Source organism: Vanellus vanellus, assembly GCF_965231255.1.
Source record: "Vanellus vanellus genome assembly, chromosome: 24".
In the NCBI taxonomy this organism is placed as follows: Eukaryota; Metazoa; Chordata; class Aves; order Charadriiformes; family Charadriidae; genus Vanellus; species Vanellus vanellus.
The window spans coordinates 2,037,261-2,063,867 of record NC_138929.1 but is presented as its reverse complement, the minus strand read 5'-3'; the positions used below and the strand labels follow the sequence as shown (position 1 = coordinate 2,063,867).

Sequence of the window (26,607 nt, the reverse complement as noted above, 5' to 3'; positions counted from 1 at the left end):
GGGGGAGAGCAGAGCGGGGTCAGGGCCGGCCCCGGGGCAGCCCCACTGCTATGGGGCAGAGGTGGGGTGCTGAGATTTGGGGGCGGGGAGGGGTTTTTTACGCTAGAAGTGGTAGCTGAGCCTAGCTGGGAGCAGGGCCGTCCCTTCAAGGGATACCACCAGCGGGTTGGGGGGGTCGGGGTTTGTCCCCCTGAGGTGGCAGCGGTGTCCCCGCGGCCGGGCACGGGGCTGGCGACGGCGGGAGATGGATGGGGCAGGGGGCAGCAGGGGGGATGGAGGGGCCGGGATGCCACCGGGACCAGGGTGTTCTGACCCGAAACATGAACGGGACAGTGTTGAAAATGGCACAGACAAGACACGGGAGCCGGGCACCGCCCCGGGGCACAGACACACAGGGGGACACGGACACACGGACAAACCAAAAAGAAAATGAAATGGGGGCCAGGCTGGGGGGAGGCTCCTGTCTGCCCGTCGGTGCTGCACTCTCAGGACCCCCCCTGCCCTGCCGGACACCCCCCACCCCCCCGACGGAGGGGCAGCCCCCCATCCCGCAGCCGCTGCTCCCAGGGGCTGCTCAGCCCACCGGCACCAACCCCGGCACCGCCGCCGGGCACCGCGGGGATGCTCTGCCCCGTCCCAGCCCTCTCCCAGCTCACCCCATCCCGGCGGGCAGAGCGGGCAGGGGGGCGGGCAGGGGGGGCGCGCGTGCGGCGAGGCACAAGGGGACTCGTCCCTTTGCCAATAATTCATCAGCCGCACATCGGTTGTGGTTTTAATTTCCAGGGAAGTTGTGCCGAGCGCGTACAACGCCAGCGGTGGTGAACGCCCGGAAGCCCCCGCACGCTGCCAGCGCCTGGCACCTCCTTGGTGGCTGCGGGACGAGGCCACCCCGCGGCCCCCCGGCCCCATGCCCGCTGCCGAGCAGCCCCCCCGGCATTGCCCCCCACCCCGAAAAGCCACTTTGGGGGGTCTCGAGCCGCCTGAGCCCACGTCACACAGCCCTGGGCTGGTCCCGGCCGCCGCCGCCGTGCCCGCACCGAGCCCACGGGCTGTCTTTGCCACCGCTAACTAGTTTGGCAACCTGCAGCATGCGTGTTGCAGGGAGCCACCGCGTTAAGGCTTTCCTTTTTCGCTCACCGTTTAACCTTGATCCATTATTCATCTCCCTCCTTGTCCTTTTTCGTTCCCCCCTCCCTTCCTTCCCAAGCTCCTCTTAAGCAAACCGTAGAGGGTTTTTTCCTTTTCCCTTAATTATTTATCAGCCCAACGTATTAGCTTTATAACAACCGATTGTGTTATTAATGTGAGACAGGACTCCAGCGTGCGCTACGGACATAACTCCTCCGCTCAAGGTCATACGAGGGATTTGCCATGAGCCAGGCGGGGGCACAGCGCTCTCAGCAAATGCCGCGGGGACACCCTTACCCCCCCCAAAAGCTCGATCCCCCCTTTTCCTCCTCCAAAAACCGACCGCTCCAGCTCCCTTCCCGCGCGGCTCCATCACCAAGCGTGACCTCGGCCAGGGGGAGCGTCACCCCCCTACCCAGAAGACGGCGGTAGAATTTGAGCGAGAGGTGAAGCTCCCGGTCCCTCCCCAGCCCCCGTCAGCCGGGTCCCCGTGTCACCGCTGCACAGGTCGCGGCGGCGCGTCTGCCACGTGCGGAACGCCCCGACATCCCCCGGGGAAAGCGGCACAGGAGAGATGTCAGAGGAGCCACCTCGGTCCTTCAGCTGGCCGAGGAGAAGGCAGCACGGTGCGGGGCTGAGCCCATCGTCCCGGAGTCCCCGGGCACCACCGGCTGAGGACCCTCTGCGAAACACCGTCACCGACGGGAGACGCAAACGGAGCAGTTTCTCCGGTACCACCGCGCTGAGCCCCGGGAGCCGCCTTCCCACCGCTCCTCTCACCTAACAGCCCCCCGTAACGCGCGCTTCTCGCCCCGGGTTTGCCGCTACCAGGCAGAAAACTCCTCCCTGCCCTTGGCCGGTCGCTACACGATGGCAAAGCAGCAGGGACGCGCTGGGGGGGCCGCACCCGGCACCCAGCCCCCAGCCCAGCCCCGGCATTGGCGGTGCCTGGGCGCATCCTTGGAGCTCTCAGCTCCAGGGTGGAGGAGAGGGGGAGTGGGACCCCCGGGCACACACACACCCCCACCGGTGCGGGCACGGCGCCCGGCATGGCCCGTTCCCACCAAACCCACCCCTCTGCAGTGCCGGATCCTGAGTGTCGCCGGGACTCCCAGCATCATTGCGGCGTCCCACGGGAACAGCGAACCCAGGACGGCTGCAAACCGGGGTGAGGGGGCGCCCCGAAAGCCCCTGGCCGGGGGGAGAGGCAGCAAGGAGGGCTGAGCCGGAGGAAGGCGCAGGGATGGGGGCTCAGGGGGTGCGAGAGGGGCTGGATCCCCGCAGCCGCCTCTCCGGTGCTTCCACCGGCCCCGGGTTCAGCAGCCCTGGCTCCTTCCCAGCCTCTTCCTCCTCCTCTTGCTGAGCTGTGCATCAGCATGCAGCTCCCCGCTCCCTAATTACATGCTCCGGGAGCGGAACGCGCCAGCTCGCTGTCTCTCCGCCGACTACTAAAAAGGACGGTTTGCAAAGCCCGGCACAATCTGCAGAGGGGCCGGAGCAAAGCTGGGTGCTCTCGGGGGCTCTTGCACACCCCCCCTCCCGCACCGCATCCGCTGCCCCATCCCTCACCGGGCTCCGGAGCAAACCGGGGGGGGGGGCAGCCCCGGCACCACGGACCCCGTCATCCGTCAACCCCACCAAGGGGAGAGGAGGAAACGCCGCGGCAGACACGGGTGTACCTGTCCCCACACGGAGCACCTTCTCCAGACCCCCTCCTGGAGAGGGCAGAGAGCATCCGAGAAGGGAACAGCCAACAGCCGGGGTACGGGGGCTCCCTCAGAAAGGGACTTTAAGCCACCCGCGGTCATTCTGCCCTGGTGCTATGCACGGAAAGAGGGTGTTAATCCTCCCCCCTGGCCTCACCCCAAGGGGATAATCGCATCCTGCCACCCGAAATCCCCCCACCGAGTCCTTTCTCTTCCTCTCATACCAGGACCACGCACGGATGCTGGAGCAGCGGTCCCCACGCACGGGCTGCCCCGCTGCCGCCGACGGCACCGGCAGATCCCCGGATAGTCCATCCCGGGGCTGCTTCCAAGTAGGTCAGCGGGGTGGGCGAGCCGGTGGCCGGAGCCCACCCAGTGTCCCCATCTCGGCACTGCCCCAGCCCAGCCAAGCAGGGTGTCCCACCGGGACGCGTCCCCTCCCACGGGGACCACCCCATCGCTTACCCGCGGGCACAGGACGGCTTCCACGGTGGCCGGCAAACTGCTTCGGAGGGACGGGGCAGGCGGCTCCCGGGTCTGCGGGGGCTGAAGGTGGCTCCTTGGCCGGGCGCAGGGCTCCCACCACAGCCAAAATCCCACGGTAAATCCTGGCGAGCCCCTCTCTGAGCATCGGGGGGTTAAGCGAGCGCGGCTCCCGTTGCCGATTCATCCATCCATCCGCCTTACCTGCCAGCAGCGGTGTCACCCGTGCCGGGGCCGCAGCCCCGGGCTCCTAGCAGGATGCGGCCATCGCCTCCTTCCCGGGAGATGGGGGGCACCAGAGGCACCGGAGCCCGCCCGGGCTTTGGGTGATGCTCTGCAGGAGCGGTGCTTTGCAGGCTGAGCAGCAGCTCTCCGCCGGCTCCCTGCTCCCTCGCCGGGAGACGGGGGTGGGAGAACCCCCCAAAAACCTGCCCCGTGCCGCGGGCGCTGCTCCGTGAGAGCTGCGCCGGGTCAGAGCGGCCGCAGGGTCGGCAGCACGGTCCGCTCCGGTCCCCCCCGCCGGCAGCTCGGCGGGGGTTTATCATAAAGAGGATCTTTCAAACACAGTTTATTACTGCAGTTTCATAAATCTTCGTGAGGCAGCGAGGCTCACACGGGCCGTGAAAGCAACGGCAGTTAGCGGAGCATGAAAAATCATCCAAGAAAGCAATTGTACAAAAAGGGGCGAGGGGAGGGGAAGGAGAGAGTGCATTTGGGGAGAGAGGGAGGCGAAAGAATAGAAGCCCCTCGGAGCGATGCGGCTCCCCCGCACCCGGCCATTAAAGGCAGCGGGAAGAGCGGGATGCGCTCGCCATCCTCCCGAAGGCTGCGGCTGCCGCGCTGCCAACCCGCTGCCTGCACAGCGCCCGAGGAGGCTGCCCAGCGCCCACGGCCCCGCTCGGCACTAACCCCTTCCCTGCCACGCCGCTGCCGGGCCGGCGGGGAGGCGGGAGCGATGGCTGGGATGGATGGATGGATGGATGGATGGATGGATGGATGGATGGGGGGAGCCTGCACGCCTCCGGCTGCTCTTAACGCTTCTTGTGCTGAACGGCCCACCTCGGGGCGGGGGGAACCCCAGAAATACCCTCCCCCGCCTGAGCCGGGACCTGCTGGGCTGAGGAGCCCTTCAGAGGCATCGCTGCCCGCGGGTCCCTCTCCCTGGCTCAGCCACGCTCCGTTTGCACGCGTTTTGGGATGGGGACACGGCGGTCAAGTGCTCCCCCCCGGGACCTGCCCCAGGCTGCCATCTCACCCCCACGACGGGGTCGGCAAACACAGCCAAGGAAGCACTGGGAGACGCACAGCCGCCGGTGTTCTCCTACCGAGGCCGTGCCCGGCAGCGGCGACAAAGCAGCCGACACGCCGGGGGGGGACACAAGCGCCCTTCGCCCACACCACCACCGTGTGCTGAAGGGCTCCAACCTTCGCTGGTGCTTTACACGGCCAGATGTGCCCCATCCAGGTCAACCCGCGGGGAAACGTGTCCCCGCTTGGGGCCAACCCCATGGGCTGTGGGTATCCCTGTCCCGTGGGGATGCCGGCAGCGGGAGAGTCCCGGGGTCCATCCCAGAGCATCCCGCGCCTCGCAGAGCACCGGGCGAGCAATGAGGGGAGTGAAAACTGAGGGGGGGCTGAGCTGAACCTTCCCCACCATCCTCCTGCTCCCGGAGGAGGCTGATGGAGACCCGGCGCCGAACCGCCTGGGAAAAGCCGGGTGATGCCAAGGCCGCCCGTGAGGGACCGCTAACATCCATCCCGGGACAAGCCCCCCCCACGCCCGGGAGGAGGGGGATGCAGCTCTCCCATCTCTTCTCCCCATCCCCGAGGGTCCCTGCGCACAGCACCGCGCTGCGGCTCAGCCCGGGCTCGGCAACAGGCAGCGCGCTCCCCGCCGTGCCTTTCCCTCCCAAATTCAAGCGGAACCGGGGAAAATAAAACACCACCCGCCGACCGTTTCATCGGGAACTTCCCAGCCGGGTTCGCGCAGACCCCACGGCCCAGCGCCATGGGCGCCGCGGCCAGGATGCCGCCGGGCTCCTCGAAGGCGGGCAGGGGCACGGTGCCCGCAGGCGGTGGCAGTCCGGATGTGACCCTGCGGACATGGCCCTGCCTGTCCCCAGCCGCCACGTGCCCCGGATGCTGCCTGCACCCCGCTGGCACCAGCCCGGCCGATGCCACTGGAGCGGCGCGGGGACGAGGAGCCCATCTGAAGCCGTGCAAGGTGCTGGTGCGCACTGGTTGCTCCCCAGTTGGAGCTCGGGGCAGTCCAGCTGGCATCTCTCCGCGACACTGCCCTGACAAGCAGCTCTTTTACTTTGGAAGCAGAGAAACAACCGGATAAATTCCCATGTCATTGTCAAAAGCCAAACCGAAGGAGAAATCCCATCTGGCCAGCCCTGTAAAAAGCAGCAGCTACTTCCCACCTCGCCGGGTGTCATCACACCCACGCGCGCACATGGAGACGGGAGACGAGTTCACCTCCTCGCTCCCGTGGACGGCGGTGCCAAGGGCAGGGCCAGCGCGCCCGGCCGCTCGCTTCGTGCTCAGCGTCAGGACCAGCACCCGCCTGCCCAGAGCAGCATCCCCGCATCCCTCCTCCGAGCCGGGGCGCGCGAGCCAGGCTGGTCCCCGTGCTCTCACCCGGGGAAGGGGGACCCGACACCCCGAGGAGCTCCTCCAGCCTTGCCCACCTCCGCCTGCAGCTCCCCGGTGGGTCGCTTTTGCAGGCAGAGCTCCTGCCACCGTGCTGCCTGTCCCCTAAGCGTGAGCATCCCGCTGAAAAAGCCCCTGTCCGTCCTCTTCCTCGCACTGTCCCCTCAGCTCAGCATCTCCCCAGGACCTCCTGCCAGCTCCAAGCTGGGAGCCATCCCTCCCCTCACCCAAACGCCCCCTGGCAGGCGGGCAGGGACCGGAGGGGACAGCGCTGAGGCAGCCCCGTGTCCCCAGCTCTTTCCCACGGTGGCTACCTGGCAGGTGGCCGTGTGGGCCGGGGGGCGGCTGCGATGCTGAAGGGGAAGAGCCGGTGGGGAGGGCTGTGCGGGCAACGCAACGGGGGGGATGGTAAGCGGATGAGCCTTGCGTGACCGGTCACGTGGCCGGTAAGCGGGAACGTCCCCATCGCCCTGCGAGAAGGACAGCATCCGAGCGAGGGTCTCTCCCCACCCATCCCGACCCCCCCGGCGGTGGGAAGCATCGATCCCCGCCGCAGCGGGAGGCAGAAAGGCGCTGCCCTCACTCGGGCAAGGGAAAACAAGCCGGAGGGAGGGCAAGGCGGCGTGGGAAGGATGGTTCACAGCCGGCAGAGCCGGGGCAAATCTTTCCCCCACCATCAGCTTCCTCCCCGACCTTTGGCAGGAGGCCGAAGCCGGCGGCATCCTCTGCGCATGGAGCGCATCCCTGCCCGGGGCAGAGCCGTCCCCGCTGGGGACCGGAGGAGAAAGGAGCCCCGCGTGCCCTGGCAAGGGGCCGCATCCTCAGCTGGCGGGGGCGGCGCGGTGGCTGGGGAGACGCCGGCAGCTCGGGGACGCCGGATAAAAATAAAGGCGAGGAGAGGGTGGAAGGGGCCAGGCTCTTCACAGCACAAACACAAGCCACATTGTGGGCTCGTCTCCCACCCACGCGGCAGCAGCCATTCGAGGCGGCGCAGCCGGCGGTCCGGCAACTGGGATGGGATTAGCCCAGGCGGCGCCAGCCACGTCCTGGGGATCCCCCTTGGCCCAGGACGGGAGAGGGAAACTGAGGCACGGGGCCGGGGGAGGAAAGGCTGTGCCCCAGAGCGCAGGAGTCCGGCTGCAGGCGGGGATGCTGAGACGTGAGGGGGTTGAACCCGGCGTCGGAGCAGGGGAAAAGCACCGGCAAAGCCACGTGCCGGCTGCCTGCCCCGCGCGGTGCCTTGGCTGGGTGGGTATTTAGCATCTCCCGAAAGGACCCGGAGTTTTCCCCGCGTCTTGGCGGCGCCCGCTGACTCCCACCACCGCGCCGAGAGAGGGGGGAGCGCAGCGTCTGCCTCCGTGCAGGGCGCGCGTGGACGCGGGGCACTGACTCACCCGCAGGCGGGCGGCGGAGCGCAGCCAAGTCTCCCCGCGAAGCCGGGTCCCCCCCTCGCGCTCAGCCTGGGGGGAGACGCCTTCGGCATGAGCCCAAAGCGGCGCCAGGACCTGGGACCCCCGGAGCCCCCCCCTCGCCACCCGCAAAGCTGCCGCCTCCATCCCCCCTTCCCCTGCAGGCAGGTGAATTCGTGCTGCTCCGAGAACCCCCTGCCCCACAGGTCCCCCTTCCCGATGGAGGATTCCCAGTACCGACCAGTGCTGCAGCTCCGAAAAGCCCCAGAGGCGCAGCCGCCCCCACGGCGCTCCTGCGAAGCCGCGTCCCGGGCACCGCTGCCCTGAGCTGGTTCAGGCAAATTGCTCCGGGAATCGATTCCAATCTATCAGCCATCAGGAAAGCCATCAGCCGCCCCCTCAAGACACCGAATCGATGGTTCCTCTTAGCGCGGAGCAGAGGGGGGGAGAGGCGCTGCGTGGGCGGAGAGGGGACATGGAGGGGGTGATGGTGGGGGGCCGGCTGCGAGGGAGAACTGGGTCCAGTTGGACGGAAAAAAAAACCAAAAGCACCTTTAGATGCAGCGAAGGGCAAAGACGACGCACGTCCACACGCTGCTCCGGGGTTGGAGCAATGGGGAAAGCTCGGGAGAGTGGCTGCCCCCCCCCGCCCCGGGAGCGGGGGGGTCCGGCTCCAGCCTTCACCCACAACCTGCGGCCGCACGGGTTTGCTGGCGTGGAGGTGGGACCTCACCCGAGCCCGCGATCGGGTTCGGCTTCATGCCTTGGCCTCACCTCTGCGAGCAGAGCACGAGGGCAGAGGCGTGGGGAGGGGCGAGGGGGGGCTGGCCGAGAGGAGGAGGAGGAGGGTGAGCCGGAGGGGACTCACACCAGGATCAAAAATCAGTTCCCGATAGGACCGTTTCTTCCTCTAACGAGACACTAAAGGAAGTCACTTAACAGAGCAAGGCCACCGCCATGGTGGTGCGGCGCGGTCCGGCGGCGGGGGTGTGTGTGTGTGTGTGTGTGTGTGTCAGTCGGACCCTCCAGCACGTCCCATGGCCACGGGCAACCGTGAGATGAGAGCCGAGAGCCGGGCACGACGCTCCTGGGGACGGCCGCAAGGGCCACACGCCGACAGCCCGGGCGTTACCGCACCGGCCCGGGAACGCGGGCGAGCTCCGCTTCGGCCAGGTTGCCATCCAAGGCCGAGACAAAATGCAACAGGTTGATGGAGGAGGCGGCGAAAGGATGAAAGAAAAAGCTCCCGCGCGGGCAGAGCGGGCGATGCCCCTGCCCGGCAGGCAGCCATGCACCGCGCCGGCGCTGCGGTGCTGCTGAATGCATTGGACGCAATTTTTCAAGCAAGCTAATCAGCTCCTCTCATCTCCTGCCATTAGCGCCGTCACGCTAACCGCTCGCTCGCCGGCGGGAGGCCGGAGCCGCCTGACAGGAGCCTCGACTGCGCGCTCGCCCCTCAAGAAAACCGAATTCGTCGGAAGGAGCGTGGCCGCAACCGCCGCTCCGGCATCCCCGCCGGGTGCAGGGCTCGAAGGAAAGCCATGAAGGGACGAATTCAAGCCAAACCCGCGGCTTTTCCACCCCTTGCCCTGCAGGTTGGGACCAGAGCCTCTGGCTGGAGCCTCCGAATCGCTCGGCTCCGTGCGTAAGTGCGCCCGGGAGGGGGATTTTCCCCGGCTTGGCGCGTCGGGGGCCGCGGCGATGCCAGCTGCGGCAGGGAGAGCCGCGCCGCGCTCAGCCCGGCACAACGCTTGGCCCGTCTCTGCCTTGGCACGGGGGGAACCAACTCTTTCGAAGACTTGGCTCCCGCCGCCAGCGCGACGTGCTTGGATGCACAGCCCCGGCGCTCAGCGGGTCCGGCCACCGCACCTCCGGGCAGGAATTGGGGGGGGGACAGGGGGGGTACTGCCTTTTTGGGTGACTCCTGCGGCGGCGGCTGCGGGGGAGAGGCTGGAAGAAGCCGGTTTGGTGTGACGGAGGGGCTCAGGAGCTCAGGAACGCTCCAAACAGAGTGCGGAGAACAGACCCTATTTATAAGCACCCAGGTAGCACGTGGGTGGTTGGCCACAGCCTGCTGTGCCAGCCCGGTTAGTCACAGCCAGTTAAAAATCAAAAATGCTGAAAAAATTTGCTCAGATCCACGTCTAAACCCTCTCAGACGCAGGAAAGCGCACTCGCAATTTGGAAACGTGGGGTGAGACCCACCCGGGCTTTGCCGTCAGCCCCGTCGGAGACTCTGGCGCACAGACCGCGGCCGAGGGATGCTGCTGGGACACGTCCCCTGCCCCGTCCGTGTGGCACGAGGACACCAAGGTGCCCGGTCCACATCCCACCCCGGAGGCGCCCCGTGTCCTGCTTGCGGGTGGTGCCGCGACGAGGTCACCGCACCGTCCCCGGGGGCAGATGCCATCCCTCCCACCCCTGAGCAAACCCCGCCGCTGCCTCCAGCCCTTCCCAGCTCCCCCCCGGGGGCCCCGTCGGAGGGAGAGCAGCAGCCCCTCCACCCCGCAGCCCTTCCACCAGCGCCAGTCAGAAGCTTTCCGGGCAGTGAGGTTTATTCAAGCAAAAGGAGGGCAGCGGCAGCAGCTGCCTGCAGCCCTGCCTGCCTCCTCCCACCCGCATCCAGCCCAGCCCGCGCCATGGCCCCCCGGGGCAGAGCCCACCTGATGGGGCTGGGACCGCTCCCGAGGGATGAGCATCACCCGGTGCCTCCTGCCCCCGCGTTCCCCCTCCGCGTTCCCCCCCCCAGTCCGTACCCACGAGCAACGGAGCGAGCCGGTAGTCCCCGGGCTCGGTGGGTCTCTCCGGCGCCCGCAGCCTCGGCGCGGCTCTGGGGGATGCGCCAAAGGGATGCTTTGCCCAGCGAGGAAGCATGGTGGCACCCAGGCAGCCGAGAGGAACCCGGAGACGGCTCGGAGCACGGCTCCAAAATCTGTGCGACAAACACATGCATCTTATCGCATATGTTTAAACCCAGTGAAATATGGTTTTACTAATCACTTGGCATTTAAAGCAACACGCCGCCTCTGTCAAGTTAAATCTAAGGAGACGTATCGAGTTGCGCTAGCTGTTTATGGTAATTAAATACAGAATCGCTTCATTATTAAACATGTATGCGGCGAAAGTGAGCAGCTAGGTGGATTGTTACCGACCTTGTTACACGGCACTGACCTCGAGGAAGCCTGCGCGCAGCAATCGGTCGGCGCTCAACCGTGCGGCGACCGTCGCCTTACATCCAGAGCCGAATCCTCCGCCCGGGGAAGCGGAGCCGGAGCTGTGCCGGACGGATGCGGGAGCTGCCGAGCCGGCGGTCTGCTGCCACCCGGCTCCCGTCGCCCGGTGGTCCCCCCTCGTGTCCCCGCGCTAGCGAGGGGCGCTGGGCCGGCGGGCGGGCGCTGGGGCTGGCCCCATGGCTGGCAACCGCTGCCCCAGTTTCGCTGCCAGCGGCCATCGCATCCTCCCGGCTCCGAGCCAGCACTTTTGCTCACATCCTCTCCCTACCCAGGCAACTTCCCCCCCCCCCTTTCAGTCCCCCACTCAGTTTTATTCCTCCGCTCCGTGCGGGCGTCTGTCTCTCTGCTCTCTTTTCTGGCTCGGGCGTTTCAGAGCTCCCCGTGGGTCTCTGGGTATTTTTTCTTTTATTATTTTATTTTTTTATTTTTTTTTATTTTATTTTTTTTCTTCCTCTTGAAATGTCAGCGTGCCCCCTCAAACACATCACATGGGCTGGGAGCCAGGAGCCGGTGGCACAGCCACGCACAGCTGCCAGCGCCTGCAGATTGCCGCGCTGCCCTCTCCCTGCCCTGCCGAACCGGGGGGCCCCGCCGGCGGCGTGCCGTGGGGTGCTGGGGTGCCGTGGGGTGCCGGCGTGCCACGCAGAGTTGCTGGTGCCACTCACAGAGCCACCGGTGCTGCTCACGGAGCCTTTCCCACGCTCCCGCCCCGGCCCCGGGTGCAAGCCTGGAGGGTGCACGTCTAGAGGGGAGCGGGGCTGCGCGGGGCTGGGGGACACAGGAGCCCATTTCCCTCCCCGCTGCCGCTGAGCTGCCCGCAGCGCTTCTGCGAAAAAATCGTGTCTTGTCCCCGGGACGCGGTGCTGGATCCAGCCCTCGGCCGCGCTGAGGCCCGTCAGGTCACAACCTGCTGCTGGATGGGTCTTGTATGGGTTGGAGTGACCCTTCCTGAAGCCGCCCAGAAACCTCCCTGGCCAGGCTGGCCCCGGGGGGGGACACGAGGTTACCCCGACAGAGGGAGGAAGAGGCAGCGAAGACCTGAGAGGCGCTGGAGGCACAAGGCAGCTCCTCTTGGTCCACCCAAGCTAACCAAGACCATGGCTGTGTTTGCATTTCGGGGGCTGTTTGCACGCCTGTTCCCCCCGGGTCCTGGGGGAGACGCTGACCCAGCCACAGGTACCCCAAAACTCGGTTTTGCCCCAGCCCGAGGCAGTCCTGCAGGACCGTGTCCCCCCAGCACAGCCCTGACCTGTCCTGCGAGGGCCCCCTCCGGCCGAGCCGCCGCCGCCGCGCAGCACCCAAACGCTGACCAGATGCAATTAAGAGCGAACCCCATCAGCGGCAAAGTCAGCAGCACCCCAAAACCACCCGCGCGCACACACTTAAGGCGATGCTCACGCCGTGGCGTCCGGTCAGTGTCATGGGAGAGCCCAGAGCTGCGTTTCTACCTGCTCAAAGCGTCACTTATCCAGCCGGAAAGTGCGGCATTGCTCTCAGAAACCTGAGTCGCAAACCCATTTAAGAAGCCACCGAAGGGCGCTTTGCTGACCAATTAGATGGAAGCCAATTAAACCACTTGGCTTGGAGAAAAACAGCTGCCCTGCTCAGGACATGGCTCTCTGCTGCCTGCGCGCTGCCTGCGCGCTGCCTGCGCTGGGAGTTTCTCCCCACACCTCTGGCAGGGCGATCCCCGCTAACAGCTAACGACGGCGCGTGCTCTGACCAGCTCCGCTCTCCCGCAGATCCCCACCTGCCTCGCTCCTTCCCACCTTGCCAGGTCTTTCCCCTCTTTTCCAGTGCTGGGAAGAGGCTTCACAAACTCACCCCTTTTTCCTCCGTCCCCCATTCCCGGTGTTTCTCCCCAGCCACCCTGCCCTGCTCGTTGTGCCATCCTGAAGGTTATCTCGTGGACTTCTCACCACTCAAGCCTCGAAACCGCAGCCCAGACAGCCTCAGCCTCCCACCAAAGACCCGCAGGTAGGCTTTATGCCCATTTTGCAGATGGGGAAACTGAGGCATGGATGGAGGGGGACACGGGAGCGCTCCTGGCTCAGAGCCCAGCGGCGGCAGGGCGAGAAGGGAGAAGCTGGGGAGCGCTGAGCTCCTGGCTGGAGCCCTTCCAGGCTCTCGAACAGCCGCAGCCGTGAGTCACGGCTGGCACAGGCAGGCAGGATTCATTGCGCGCTCTGCCATCATGACCCCCCCCCCAAAAAAAAATCCTGCTCCTCTTCGCTGAGTACTTCTGGAGAGCACTGAGCTGGGCTGGCTGCTGCACACCGCGCGCACAGGGGGGGCTTCTTCCTCTCCCTCCGTTCGTTTGGGGCCGAGGGCATCTCTCCCCCCACATAGCCACAGGGCTACAAGGATGATGAGGGGACCGGAGCATCTCTCTGATGAGGAAAGGCTGAGGCACGTGGGGCTTTTTCGTCTGGAGAAGACTGAGGGGGGATCTTATCAACGCCCCCTCTGGCGGGGGGTGGCACTGGGGGAGCTCCAGAGAGCCCTTCCCACCCGCACCAGTCTGGGATGCTGGGATTGATATTGTGCCTGTGTTATCTGTAGCCTGGGTGTTATCTGTATTGGCACAGCGGCCGCGCTCACTGTGCTGGGCCAGCGCCGCGGGGAAGAGGCAGGATTTGCTCCAAAGAGCTCTGAATTAAAACCGGCAACGCGGGTGGGAGGTGAGAGGCGAGGAGACATGACCAAGGGCAAACAGCAGGTCAGTGGCAGGGCAGGAAGGTTGCCCGGCGCTCCTGCGTGCCGGCACCCAGAGCGGCAGGGAAGATGCCCTGTGCCCCCTGCCGCGGGCACAGCGGGGGGAGGCTGGCGCTGAAGCTGGAGGTCTGGGGGCACGAGGAGCGTACAGCGACGGGAGGGCGGCATGCTGGAAAAGCAAACCCAATTACAGCTGGCAGCAAGGATTAATTGTCCTTCCCGCTGATCCCTGAAACCTGGCTCGCTCCCGCACTCCTGCTGCAGGGAGGGCCAGAGGATGGGGTGACCTTTTAATTCCCATTGCTCCGCTGACGAGAAGTAAATAAGCATCATTGCAGTTTAAGAGCCGCTCGGAAGGGCCTTCCTGCAGATCTGTCACCGTCTGCCCTCCCTCGCCCTGATGGTCCCCACACCCCCGGGCAGCACAGCCCCCCACGTCCCAGGCAGGGCACTGGGCTGCCGCGGGACGGGGGCAGGAGCTGCGGCTTTACCCTTCCACCCCCTCCCTTGTCGCCGGGACGGCGGGTGCCGGGCACGATCCAGGTCCCACCAGCGCCCGGCACTGCTGCACCAACACCCTGGGGACGGTCCCCAGGAGGGTCCTGCAGTCACCGTGGGAAGGAGCACCATTGCCACCCTGAGAGCGCAGCTGGACCTGCTCCGTAACGGAGGCAAACGCCTGTTTTTAAATCCAAAGGTAGATCTTCCCACTTCGGGGCTTCCCAAGGCTGTGAGTGCTCTGCAGCGCGAACCCGAGCTGGCAGGGTGGTGGCAAGAGCCACTCGTGCCACGTCAAAAAAACCCCGTTGCTCGGTGCCACCTCGCCCCCAGCAGGGCCGGGATCGGCCGGGCAGAGCGGCCGCGTGTCAGCGCGGCAATTCCCAGCGAGAGGCCGGTGAAAGCCGCCAAGGCGGCGGGGTACGACGTCTGCATTTACACCTGCGAGGCCGGACACGCGTTTGCTCTCAGCAGCTACCCAAGGAGCCGTTTCCAGACAGCACCAGCACCTAACGTGCCTGCGAGGGAGAAGGATGCCCCACGCTCCACTCCTTGCCCCCTCTCCGGTTTGGGTACCGGCTCCGGGGAGGAGCGCGCTCCCTGCGCCGGGCAGCGCTCTCCCCTCCAGACACCATCCGATCCCTCCGCGCCACTTCTCCTCGCTCCTATTTGATCCGTAAGCTCTTCAGAAACACCCTCGCTTCTCACAACGCCCGCGTACAGCCCCCACCACAATGAAACCCCGCTCCGCCCCGGCGCCGCTGGCTGCGGTGGTAATCCGAACAGTGAGACAGTCATCGGGCGGGAATACAGCCGCCTTCTCCCCCCGAGCCGGGACAGACAGCGCGGCGTGGTGTCTGCTCACAGCCGGGCTCAGCGCACGCAGTCTGTACAGCAATATTCATGCGTGCGGTGCCCTGACACGCCGCACACAGTAGGTCTATTGTACATCCTTCCAACGATGAGATATGGGGGGGGGTTGAGTGAGCGCTCGGCTCCCGGGGCGGGCGAGGATGCTCGGGGGCCGGCAGCGATGCCGAGCGGCGGCGCTGGAGGAGGAGTGGGGGACCCACCACACCAAGCAGCCGAGGGATGCTCGGAGAGGCAAAGGAGAGCGAACCAGGAGCGGAGGGACACGGGAGGTCTTGCCGAGAAGCCGGCCGTGCCGCGGGCGGTTTGACCTGCCTGCGCCGTCGGCGCTCGGCATCGCCTGCGTGCTCCGCACCGGGTTGCTGGACCCAGTGGGAATGGACGTGCCCCATTCCCGGGGGCTGGGGGAGAAGGAGATGCTGGGTTTGAGCTTTTCCCGCAGCAGGCAGTCTGTCCATCCTCGTGATACGGACTCAGACAGACAGACAGCCTTTCCCTGCTTGCCTACAGGCTTTGGAGGCATCAGGCGGGTGGAGAAGGAGCCTCCGCTAACAGCAGCCGCCCAAGCACGACACCGAGCTGCCGAGCCGGGCGGTGATCCGACGGGAAATGGGGGTCTCATTCCCATGCTCGAACTCCCCTCCCCACGCGGCAGTGCCCATCGCGGGGCCAGAAAAGGCCCCGTCGGGACATGAGCTCTGCCTCAAAGCAGAGGGGTGGGATGGCCGGAGGCTCCGGGGAGCGTGACTGCAGGTCTGCTCAGGCCAGACCTTGTCCCCGTCCTCGGGGTGTCACGAGCAGGAAAAGACCCTCTCCCGGGCACGGCGGAGCACCAGCGTCGGGGCAGCTTCGAGCTCGGTGCACAGAAAGGCTTTTTCCATTTCAGAAGCCAGTGATCGCGCTGCACCGGCGGTCGTAGCGTATCTGCTACTATCAGAAACAGGGAGGAAACCAGATTAAGCAAAAAAAAAAAAAGAAAGAAAAAAAAAATCCATTGGAGACTTTTTGACATCACACGGCTAAATGCATTTCACAGCTGAAGGGTCAGGGAGCGTAATTTCTTATTAAGCTCCGCCGACTGACGGCGGATAAGTTTGAGTACTAAAAACTCCTTAAGCCCCAGCGAGAACCCGGAGGTGTCAAAGCAGCTCTGAAGAGGGCTCCGCCGCCTCCTCGGAGCGGAGGGAACAGATCCGCGGCAGAGAAACCGGGGCCACGTGGCTGCTTCGCCTGCCGAGGCTGGCGGCAACATCTGCCGAGGCTGGCGTCGCCCGGCGGCGCTGGCAGGGCTGGCGGGACCCGTCACAGCTCCCAGCCGAGATCTGCCAAGCAGTGGCAGGTGGAGCCGAGGGGAGGACTTGGCAGCGGCAGGACCCCTCCACGCGCTCCCCTCCCCGTCCCCGCCAGCCTCCCACGGGCACCGGTGCCACCGCGCATCGGGGCTCGGCTCCGCTCGCAGCCCCAAGCTGTTCCCGCGGCCGCCCCGGCACCGGCTGGGCGAGCCTGTGGGGTTGGGGTTCGGTGCCCAGCTGGCGAAGGGAGCCACAGACCCGCCTGGGGAGGCGGCAAGCGAGAGTTTGTTCCCCAAACGGCACAACCCGAGCGGCGCCTGGCAGCGCTGCCCGGCCCCGAGCTGCCGCAGCAACACCTCCCGGGCCCGGCTGGCGCCCGCGGCACCCGGCTCCCACCCGGCGCCGTGGCACGGCACCAAGTGCTTCTGCGCTGCCGGTACGTCGGCGCCCTTCTCCCTTTGCTCACTTGCTGAGCGCAGATGCGGCATAACCCCGCTCCCCGCGACAGGTTGCGGAGCTGAGCCGTGTCCCATCCCAGGCGGGGGCGGGGGGGGGGGTTTACAGGAGATGTGCCCTGTTCTGCATTAAAATAGCTGCCGCCCCGAAACATGAAATATGAAGGAACATACGCCAGGACCAGCTGCAGCAGCAGTTGATGCCGGTCCAGGTCTTGGTCCGGGTCCCTGGAAGGAGTTTGCAATTTCAGCTCTGCTGAGAGAGTCACAGGACGGTTTGGGTTGGAAGGGACCTTGAAGACCATCACGTTCCAACCCCCCGCCCTGGGCAGGGACACCTCCCGCTAGAAAGCGCCCCCCAGTGCGGTGAAAGCCTCGGCAAGGGCAGCGCTGGGGGTTTTTTGGGGGGGGGGGGCACAAGCTCCCTCCTCCCCGGCGCTTTGGAGCTGGGCAGAACGCCCGAGTGCCACGCATGAGGTTCACAGCTCCCAAAACCCTTTGGCGCTGAGAAGCCGCGCCGCTGCCAAACCATCCGCGTCTCGTGCTTCGAGCGCATGGGGCAAATCTGCCGGATGGGGTAAATCGGGGGGGCAGGAGGGGGATTGCACCAACCCCTGGGAGCTGCACCCATCCGGACCGGCCGGCGATGCTGCAGCCGCCCCGGGGGGGGGGGGGGGGACCGCTCACCTGGCTCAAACCTGAAGGTTTTATATCTTTATACCAGGTTTTATATCTTTATATATTTTTTTTTTTAAACAATGACTTTGCAGGGTATAGAAAGCATCCCTGGCACGGGGGGGTGGGGGTGGGGGGTCAGCCAGCCCAGGCGTTTTGGCAGCTCCCGGCTCCTCATCCCGCGGCAGCATCACATCCCCGACACCCCGCGCCGGGTGCCCCATTACCTGGGGACCGCCGCTCCCCCGTCCATCTTCCTTTAAAGGCGGCCCTGCTTTACTCCGATTTAAATCAAAGCACTGTTAGCTACAGTGCTATTACCACTGCCGAAAACGGTAACTAAATGGCATTTCCCCACCGCTCCATTTATATTTCTGTGCTCTTTACCCGTTTGTAAACTGCAGGAGGGAACAATTTAAGGCATCTGAGTGAAATGCTTAAATTAACAATTTACAAATAGCTTAATTGAGGTCCTGGTCTCTCTCTTCCTGAGCAGAAGCTGCTAAACGATTCTGAATCATTCCCTTTTATTGGTTCTTGTGCTGCGAATTACAGGCCCTGGATGAGGATAAAGGCTTTAATACCTTGGCGCAGGCTGGGGGTACCCGTCACACCGAGCCCGGCCGGCGACAGGCGGCCACAGCCACGGATGGGAGCTGAGGAACCCGAAACCGCGGCGAGAAGCGGGCGAGCGATGCAGGAGCCGAGAGAGGTCGACAAGAGCTGCCTCGAGCCGAGGGATGCTGCAGGGCGCGCCGCTGTCCCGGGGGCTTTCCGTGGCCCCGAATAAGGGGCTGAGGCTCAGCCAGCCTCCATCACCCCGCGGCGGAGGGGGGAGTTGGGGTTTCGTACACCACTCGATGAAACAGAGGGTCGAACGCGACAGCCCCTTCCCCAGCAGCAGCCTCACGCCCTCCTGCCGCCACCGCAAGCCCTGGGCGCCCGTCCTTCCCAAAATCTGGTTCCCGGGGCGGGGGGGGGGGCGCAGAGCAGCGGCGGTAGCCGTGCTCCGGGGAAGGATGGGATGGGGGGGGGGGAAATCTGCTCTGCCCACAGCCTCCCACTTGTTAAACCTCTCGCTGGCAGCCAAGGACACTCACGTCTGCATCAAACTACTCAGCTCCCAGTCTAATTCTGGCACATCAGACAGTAATTATAGGTACATCACCGGCGCTGACAAGTCTGGAGCTCGTCAGCCTGGTACCTGTCAGCGCTGCGCTGCGGGCGCCCCACGGGGAGCCCAGAGGGGCTGCGTCCTCTCCAGGCTCTATTTTGGGGATCGCTCCGCACCGCCTGGCCCCCAGGCGCCCCCCGTTACACCAGGGGCCGTCCCGCTGCTGCCGGCCCCATCCTTCTCTGGGGGCCGTTCGGAAAGGGACCTCCATCCCCCACGGGGTTCCCACAGCCCCAGACCTGCCCCGGAGGCTGCTCCTGCATCTGCCGCCTTCGGCACTGGGATTTCACCCACACTGGGATTTCACCCAGTCCAGGAGCACCCCACGGTTGGGAAGCTCAGACAGCACCAGTGAGGAGGAGGAGGAGGAGGAGGAAGGGGGGGAGGCAGGCTGGGTCTCTGCTGGTTCTAAAAGCAGGGAGGAAGATGCATGCTGGGGGGTGAAGCACTAATTTTAATTAAAAGGCAAATGGCTGCCCTGAAAATTGACTTGAAGCGCAGAGATATTAAAAAGCCGTTGACTCCGTGAATTATTCCTCCCTGGGCCGTTTGACAGGGAGGAGTATTCAGGCAGCACGGGCTGCTGTAGCATCCCGACTTGGGGAGCGGCGAGTGGGAACCGCTGGGAAGCGGACGGGGACAGCCCCTTCCCCCGTCCCAGTGGGACACCACGGCAGCCAGGAGCACGTGCCCTCTGGTCTGTGTGAGCCGTCACCGTCCCTGCCCGTCGCTGCTGCCCCTTCACCTGGGAAAGCAAGGAGCCGAGCATCCCCAGCGGCCGGGCTGCACGGCCCTTCCCGGCTCAGCCCCACCACGGGTGATCCCTGGCATGGGTCCCGGGGCTCGGCTCCGTCTAACGAGTCCCTGTTGCGCCCTGTTGGCTTGCCACGAGACTCGGGCAAACAAAAGCCAAAGCTCCGCATCACCCAGACACCTCGAAAACTTCCCTGGCTGCCTCCGGGGTTACCCCGCGCCACGTCGCCACCGGAACCTGAGATGGGATGAAAGAGCGGCGCTGATTTCCGTCGCTGAGCCGTGGGTCTGTCAGCCTAAGCGGGTGCTAGCAACCTTCCCAAAGGGGTCAAAACCACCTTTTTTTCCCCCATGAGAGACAAGCTCATTAACTGGCATCGTTACACGGCTGCGGGGTGACCTTATAACTGTCTATATGTTCACCTCCGCAAGGATGCGGCTTGTGAGCGCGGGGGCTCTTTAATCTTGTTCAGACAAAGGCAGAACAAGATCTGATAGCTGGAAGCTGAGGCGTCAGACACGCAGACAAGAGAGAAGGCAAACGCGCTGAACGGGGCCGGGGAGAGCCCACGCCGAGCGGGGTGGCTTCTCCATCCCCCCCCCCCCCCCTTCGGAGCGGGGCAGAGTGTCCTTCTGAAGGCCAAACGCCCGCTCGGCCACAAGTTACGGTCTCGATGCAGGAGTTACTGCTGAGACTTTGTGGCCCCTGTCGCACGGCTGGGGTCAAACGGGGCGATGGGAAAGGTCTTTTCTGGTCTTAAAAAGACCCCGCAAACCCGGCAAATCCCACAGATCCTACCCACTACCTCCACCCCCTCCCCTCAGCCTTCCTCGCCGTGCGGGTTCTAACACCTCCAGGCTCTGCCCAACCCATTCAAGAACCTGAATCCCAACAAAGCATCGCCATTGCGCTACTTTCCCCCCACCGCTACGTTGAGGTTCAGCACCAGCAGGACCCGCAGCCCTCCCCACAAACACCGCTGGAGAAGCCACCAGGGCTGGCTGTGCCCGCAGCGCCACGTCCCAGCTCCTGCCGGGAGCCGCAGAAGCCACGGGCACGGGCACAGCACAGCCTCCAAACCTTCCTTCCCGCGCGGCCCCGGCGAAGCGGCCGTGCGATCTGCGCTCCAGCTGAGGGGCAAGCACGCACGCCGCCGTTTGGGGCCAGGAGCTTAATTGCATGTGTAATTCTGGGATGGCAAACGAGCTAGGACAGCGTTCGGCGCCCGGGGCGGATGCCCATATGGATGCGTGGCCGGGCCAGGGGCTGCCGTCTTCATCCCGCTTCCCCCGCTCCCATTTCGGGATAATGTGTTCATTACGACCCGACAAGGCGTTTGCAGGAAACGCAATTAAATTACAGCGCGCTGTTCCAGCGCCGTGGCTTTGCACCGAGAAGGCTCCGGTGTCGGGAGGACTGGCACGTGGCACACCCCCCTCATCACAAGCTCCATTCCCACCACCTCCCGGCCGTCCTCCACCGGCACAGCCCTGACCGCGCTGGGACTCCGTCTGCGGGACGGCCGCGCGCATCCCTTCCCACAGAGAGACGCGCCGGTGCAGCTCCCCTTACCCTCAAGCTGGCACCGGCACAGAAAGCCCACCAAGTGGCAAGTGGCCACCAAAGACCCAGAGAAACAAGCCTTAAAGCAGAAGGAAACGGGACGGCGTGGGCTGGCGCCCCTCCGGGGATGCTGCGGGATGCAGAACGGCTACGGGGTGGGCTCTCGGAGAGATTAGATGGAGGAAAATGTTGTTTTTTTTTCTGAAGGCGGGGGGTTTCCTGGTCGCCCCCCACCAGGACTGACCGGTGCTGCTGCTCCCGCTCTCGGGGGTTATTTTAGCCGGGAGCCGCTGCCCTGACTGACAGGGCTCGGGTGCGCTTTTCGCAGCCTCCCCAAAAAGAAACGCCGAAATCTTTGCTGAGCGACTGGAACCATCTCTGGCAATGCGAACGCCCGGCCCATTAGAGGCCGACAAGATGCCACAGAAATAAAAATCTATTGTTGTGACAGACCCAGCAGGGGTTGCTACCGAACAGATTCCACCGCATTTCCCCTCTTAGAGCTTTTCCGAACCAGCCCCCCTCCCGCAGCCGGCTCCTGGGTACAGCGCCTGCCTCTCCACCCAGCCCGGGGAGCCAGCATCTCCCTCTCGCTCTCCTCCGAAAGCTTTCCCCTCCCCTTCCCAACAAGGAAAACCCCAAACCTTACACGCTCCAGCATCTTGGGGAGGAAGAGTTGGTCCCTCCTGGAGGGCCGGTGACGCCTTGAGCCGCGTTCACCGTCCCCAGCGCCACCAACCCCCCCCTCCCCCGCAGAGAGGGGGGGAGCCGATGCCTTAATCCCCGATGCAAAGCAGAAACCGGGCAGCACCCTCCTATAAACACCCGGAAAAAACGAGCTACAGGTGCTGCCCTCGCCCGCCACCGGCCCTGCACCCGGGAGAGGGTCAGGGAAGGAGCAAACATCAAACATGAAACAAGGAGGGTGGGGAGGAGCACGCTGCTGCCCCCCGGTACTGACCTGGAGACTTTAAACAAAGGGAACAGAGTCCTGGCTTCTTCCCTCCTGCAATTCGATCGAGCCCTGGTTAGGGACAGGAAAGGAGGAGATTCATGAATGAACGCGATCCGGGCGGGAAAGTTCGCCGGGGATGGAGGGGAATAAACAAATAAATCAGAGCAAGCAAACACATCACAAATCTGAAACAAAAGAGCGGCAGCAGAAAGCGTCTGAGCATGGAACAGCGCGCGGAGGGCGATGGGGAGCCAGGCTGTGCCCCGCTGCGGGGGGCACCAGGGCGGCACCCCCCTTCCGCCCCACGCCCGTGGCGCCGGACACGGCATCCCCTGCGCACGGGGGGACCGGTCCCACACGTCGGGAGGCAAACATCCACGCACAGGCTGCAGAGGGACCCCGAAACGCCCCGTTTGGCAGCTGCTGCGGGGTCTCGCCCAGCGGCCCCTGCCCGGCTCAGCCTCTGGCCGAGCGCGGGACGCGTGTCGGGAAGCGGAGCTGTGGGCATGGAAGGGGAAGTAGTCAGTCCTGGTAGATGGGCTTACTGTGTTTGGGTTTTTTGGGTTTTGTTTTTTGGTTGGTTTTTTGTTTTTTTTCTGGCAAATAGTCAGATTGGACCTTTCTGTCGCAAGCAAAGCTGCGCAACCTCGTTGTGCACTGCTGTGTGTGGCAGCACAGCCTCCTGCGGGGACCCACCAGCCCCCCCCCCCCCCCCCCCGGGCAACGCCACCGCTAAAATGCCAGCGCCGAAAAACACCTTCCCAGCCCCGGCTCTGTGGGGCCCAGACCGGTGTGTGGGTACAGACTGGTGTCACAAGTCGGCACGATGCGATAACCGAGCTGGGTGAGTACAGAATCCCAGAATCCAGACTGGTGGGGGCGGGAAGGGCCCTCTGCAGCCCCCCAGTGCCACCCCCCGCCAGAGCAGGGGCACCTCCAGCAGTGGCACAGGACACCTCCAGGCGGGTTTGGAATGGCTCCAGAGGGGGAGACTCCCCCCCCTCTCTGGGAGCTGTGCCGGTGCTCTGCCGCCCGCACAGGAGAGACGTCCCTCCTCGGGGTGAGATGGAACTTCCTCTGCTCCAGTTTGTGCCCATTCCCTCCTGTCCCGTCACTGGGCACCACTGCACACAGACTGTTCCCCCCCCCCCGGCACCCGCCCTTTGGGGACTGATAAGCGTTGATAAGACCCCCCCTCACTCTTCTCTTCTCCAGACCCAAAAGCCCCAATTCCCTCAGCCTCTCCTCAGCAGAGAGATGCTCCACTCCCCTCATCGCCTCCGCAGCCCTTTGCCGGACCCTCTCCAGCAGTTCCCTCTCCTTCCTGACCCGGGGAGCCCTGAACTGGACACAGCGCTCCAGATGTGGCCTCCCCGGGGCAGAGCAGAGGGGGAGGATGACCCCCCTCCACCTGCTGGCCACGCTCTTCCTGATGCCCCCCAGGATGCCGTTGGCCTTCTTGGCCACCAGGGCACATTGCTGGCTGGTGGCCACCCTGTTGTCCCCCAGGACTCCCCGGTCCCTTTCCCCGGAGCTGCTCTCCAGCAGGTCAACCCCAGTCTGTACTGGTGCGGGGGGTTATTCCTCCCCAGACGCAGCACCCCACACTGCCCGTGTGGAATTTTATCATTTTCCTCTCCGCCCAACTCTCCAGCCTGGCCGGGTCAATGGGGAGGGGGGAGGCACTACACAGGACTCCCCCACCCTCTGCCCCACGGGTCCGGACCCCCCACGCATCCCACCCACAGGCGGCCGAGCCCGGGCAGCGCCTGGCTCCCGGCAAAACAGCCCAGAGCTGCTTTTGACCTTTTGTTTTTAGATCCATGGGGTGGTTTTATCCTCCCCCCCCGCAAGCCCCTGTGCCCGGAGGAGCGCGGTGACGAGGGCGGGGGCGGGCAGGGGACAGCCGAGCGGCGAGACCCCGGCGCCCACAAGGACCTCTTTCTTTGCCGGCGAGAGGGCAAAGCTGCGCCCGGCGCCGGGAGGCGGCTCGGCTCATCCATCACGCCCACGGCCGCGGGACATCTGTCCCCTCAGCTCTGTCCGCGCGTCCCCGCTTGGCTGTCAGTCCTTCCATCGCTGCCCTCTGGGCTCAGCCACGGGGCGAGACCAGGGCAGCTCAGGGGGGGGCTCTGCGGGGCCCCAGCGAGGAGGAGGAGGAGGAGGAGGGTAGCAGGGTGATGAGTGCCATTTCTAACCCTGGCGTGGCCGCAACCCCAATAAATGGCACTGGGGGACTCAGCAGCCCCGCGACCGCGGCCGAAGCGCTGCCGTGCCGCGCTGGGGATGCTCCCAGGGCAGGCTGGGGCTCGGCTGAGCCCCGTCATTCCCTGGTTTTGGGGGGGTTCACCCCCAGACCCAAGCGGGGGGATTTTGGGTGCGATGTGCAGCTCCCCCCCACCCTGCCAGGGGCCACATCCCACCAGTTCAGGGTGCGGATTCACAGGCTGGTAGTTGGGGAATGGATTTCACGCCCAGAGTGAGTAAATAATCTTAAAGGCATAATGGGAGAGAAACAAGAGGCAGGAAATAGAAGTGGAAAATCCTTCCTAAATGCGCTTTATTCATTTGTTTTGATAATTGCAGTTCAGGTTTAATTATTTATGCCATGCTTTGTAATATGCCAGGAAACACTCCGGAGCGAATTTGCTGCTGGTGGCGGCCGCGGTACGTACGGGGCAGCCCTCAGCGAGGACAGGGTGCTCGGCCACGGGTGCCCGGAGGGACCCAGGGAGCCTGGCCAGCCCGCCCGGGCACGGGCACGGGCATGGGCAGCGCGGCGCGGAGGCGGGAGATGACCTGTCTAACACGGCATGAGGGGCACCGCTCCCACTCCCACATCTTACCTGCAAGAGCATCCTTCCTCTCCCCAGCTTGCAATGACACCTGAGTGACAAACACAGCTTTTCTACTGGAAATAAGGAAAAGGAGAGGGACAAAGGTGGCTCCTCTTACACCGCATTTGCCATGGAGAAAGACCCCTGAGGCCCCCCCAGCCAAGGCCCCGGCAGCAGGTCCCGGCTCCCGGTTTCGGTCTCTGCTTCACCCTACATGACCTTGGGGCAAGGACTTGCCCCAGGAGCACCTTGGCTTCCCCACGTGTGCAAGGGAGATAAGAGACGCGCTTTTCTGAGGAGCTGTGGCTGACAGCTGAAAAGAGCTAATTATTATCTACGAAGCACCATGGCCTCCCCGGAGTTATTTTGGCTGAGACGCCGAGTCGGCGGGCAGCCCAGGAGTTGGCTCAAGGTCCTGCCGCATCCTGGGGATGGAGACCCCAGACCGAAGCCAAACCCGCGTGTGCTGGTTTGCGGGGGCTCAGCAGGAGCGGGGACCCTTATTTGCTTTTGCACCCCCGGGCAAGCCTGGAGGGAGCAGCACAGGTCCCTGTCCGAGGGCTCTGGTGGCCACTTGGCCCTGAGGCACCTCGCGCGTGGAGAAGGTGCTCCTTCACACCGCTGAGCCCGGGCGGCGCAGGCAGGGGCACCAAAACGGAGGCAGGGACGGAGCCGGGAGCCGCGGCGGAGCAGCCCAGCCGAGCCCCGGCCGTGCCACGGGCCCTTCCCCGGCGCAGGCGCAGCGGGGCAGGAGCTTCTCCCGTGGCTTTCGGTAGGAGAGGAAGAGGAGGAGGGCAGGGAGAGGAGCGGGGAAGGCGCCATCGCAGTGTCCTTGACTGTCCTTTAGAGGCTTTGCTTTTCACGCAGTGCAGCGGATGAGGAAGGACTGAAAAATCCCAAACTGCTCTCCTCTTTGATTCCCCCCACCACGGAGAGAGTTGAAAGGAAGCAGCGAAGGCGAGAGAAAGGAGGAGGCGTGCGGGAAGGGAGGAGGGAGAAACGGAGCCGGTGTGGGGGGAAAGGAGGTGCCGCCGGTCCCCTCCGCCCTGCCCAGCCCTGGAAATCAGGTCCCCTTCCAGGGGACCGGGGCTCCCCGGGAGCCTCCTGTGCTCACCCAGGGCTTGGCAGCTCCGCGTGCCACGGGCGGGAGGTGAGGGCAGGGGATGCTCCGCACGGTCGCGCACCGATGTCTTTTCCCCAAAGCGCACCCACTCCTCGGCCTCACCAAAAAAATCCCAAGGGAACACTGTGCCCGCGCTGGCTGGCTGCCCCCGAGGGCTCCCAGCAGCAGCCGGGGGAGGAAGGAAAGGCGGACGGCCGCCCCGCACGCAGCCTTCGGCCTCACCGTCATCCCCTGCCGCCCAGCGGGCAGAGGGCGATGCCACGGGCTGGCGCGGGAAGGGGAGCCGGCAGGGCTGGAAACACGCAACTGCTCTGTGTTTGGTCTGGGCAATGTGTTTTTAATGAGCCATATAATGTTTTTCAAATTATGCTGGAATCATTAATCCTCCTGAAATGAGACAGATTCTGCAGCCCGCGGGCAGCGCCGGGGCTGCCTGTTGCACAGCCAAGCAGGCAGGAGCTGCCGCCTCTGCGCCGCTGCTTTCCGGCGGCAGCGGGGACGCCGAGATGTGACCCCCGCAGCCCCTCTCCCCCACTTCTACGAGGGTCCCGGCGTGGGGCTGGCCGGACCCCTGTGCCGCGGGAGCTCGGCTGCAGCGCGCACGCGTGGCACTGTTGGCGGGAGGAGGACCACGGCTCTGATGCGAGCGGGATGCGGGCAGCGCCGCACTCGTGGTCCTCCTCGCCCCCCGCCCCGCGCACCCGCCGCCCCTCGCAGACGTGGGCCGCTGGTCCCCGGGGCCACCAGGCGCCGGAGGTCCCTCCCTGTGGCAGATGCTCCGCGGGGGCAAAAGAAGAAACACGGATGAAATGTTTTACGCTGCGGGTGGTGAGACCCTGACCCGGGTTGCCCAGAGAGGTGGGAGATGCCCCATCCCTGGAAACATCCCAGTTCAGGTTGTACGGGGCCCGGAGCGACCTGGTCTGGTCAGAGATGTCCCTGCTCATGGCAGGGGGTTGGACTGGGTGGCCTTTAACGGGCCCTTCCCGCCCAAACCGTTCTATGATCCTAAAAATTATCTGGGAAGCAAAAATGATCAGAAATGGCCCCGCAGCACCTGGGAGGAGGTCGCCTCATCCCAA

General features: G+C 65.0%; 1 protein-coding gene across 1 annotated transcript in view; it reads left to right on the top strand.

Moving 5' to 3' along the window:
• RPL19 (ribosomal protein L19) overlaps window positions 1–26,607 on the top strand; it is a 389,457-nt gene that overhangs the window by 65,222 nt on the left and 297,628 nt on the right. The gene's annotated exons all lie outside the window — the stretch shown is intronic.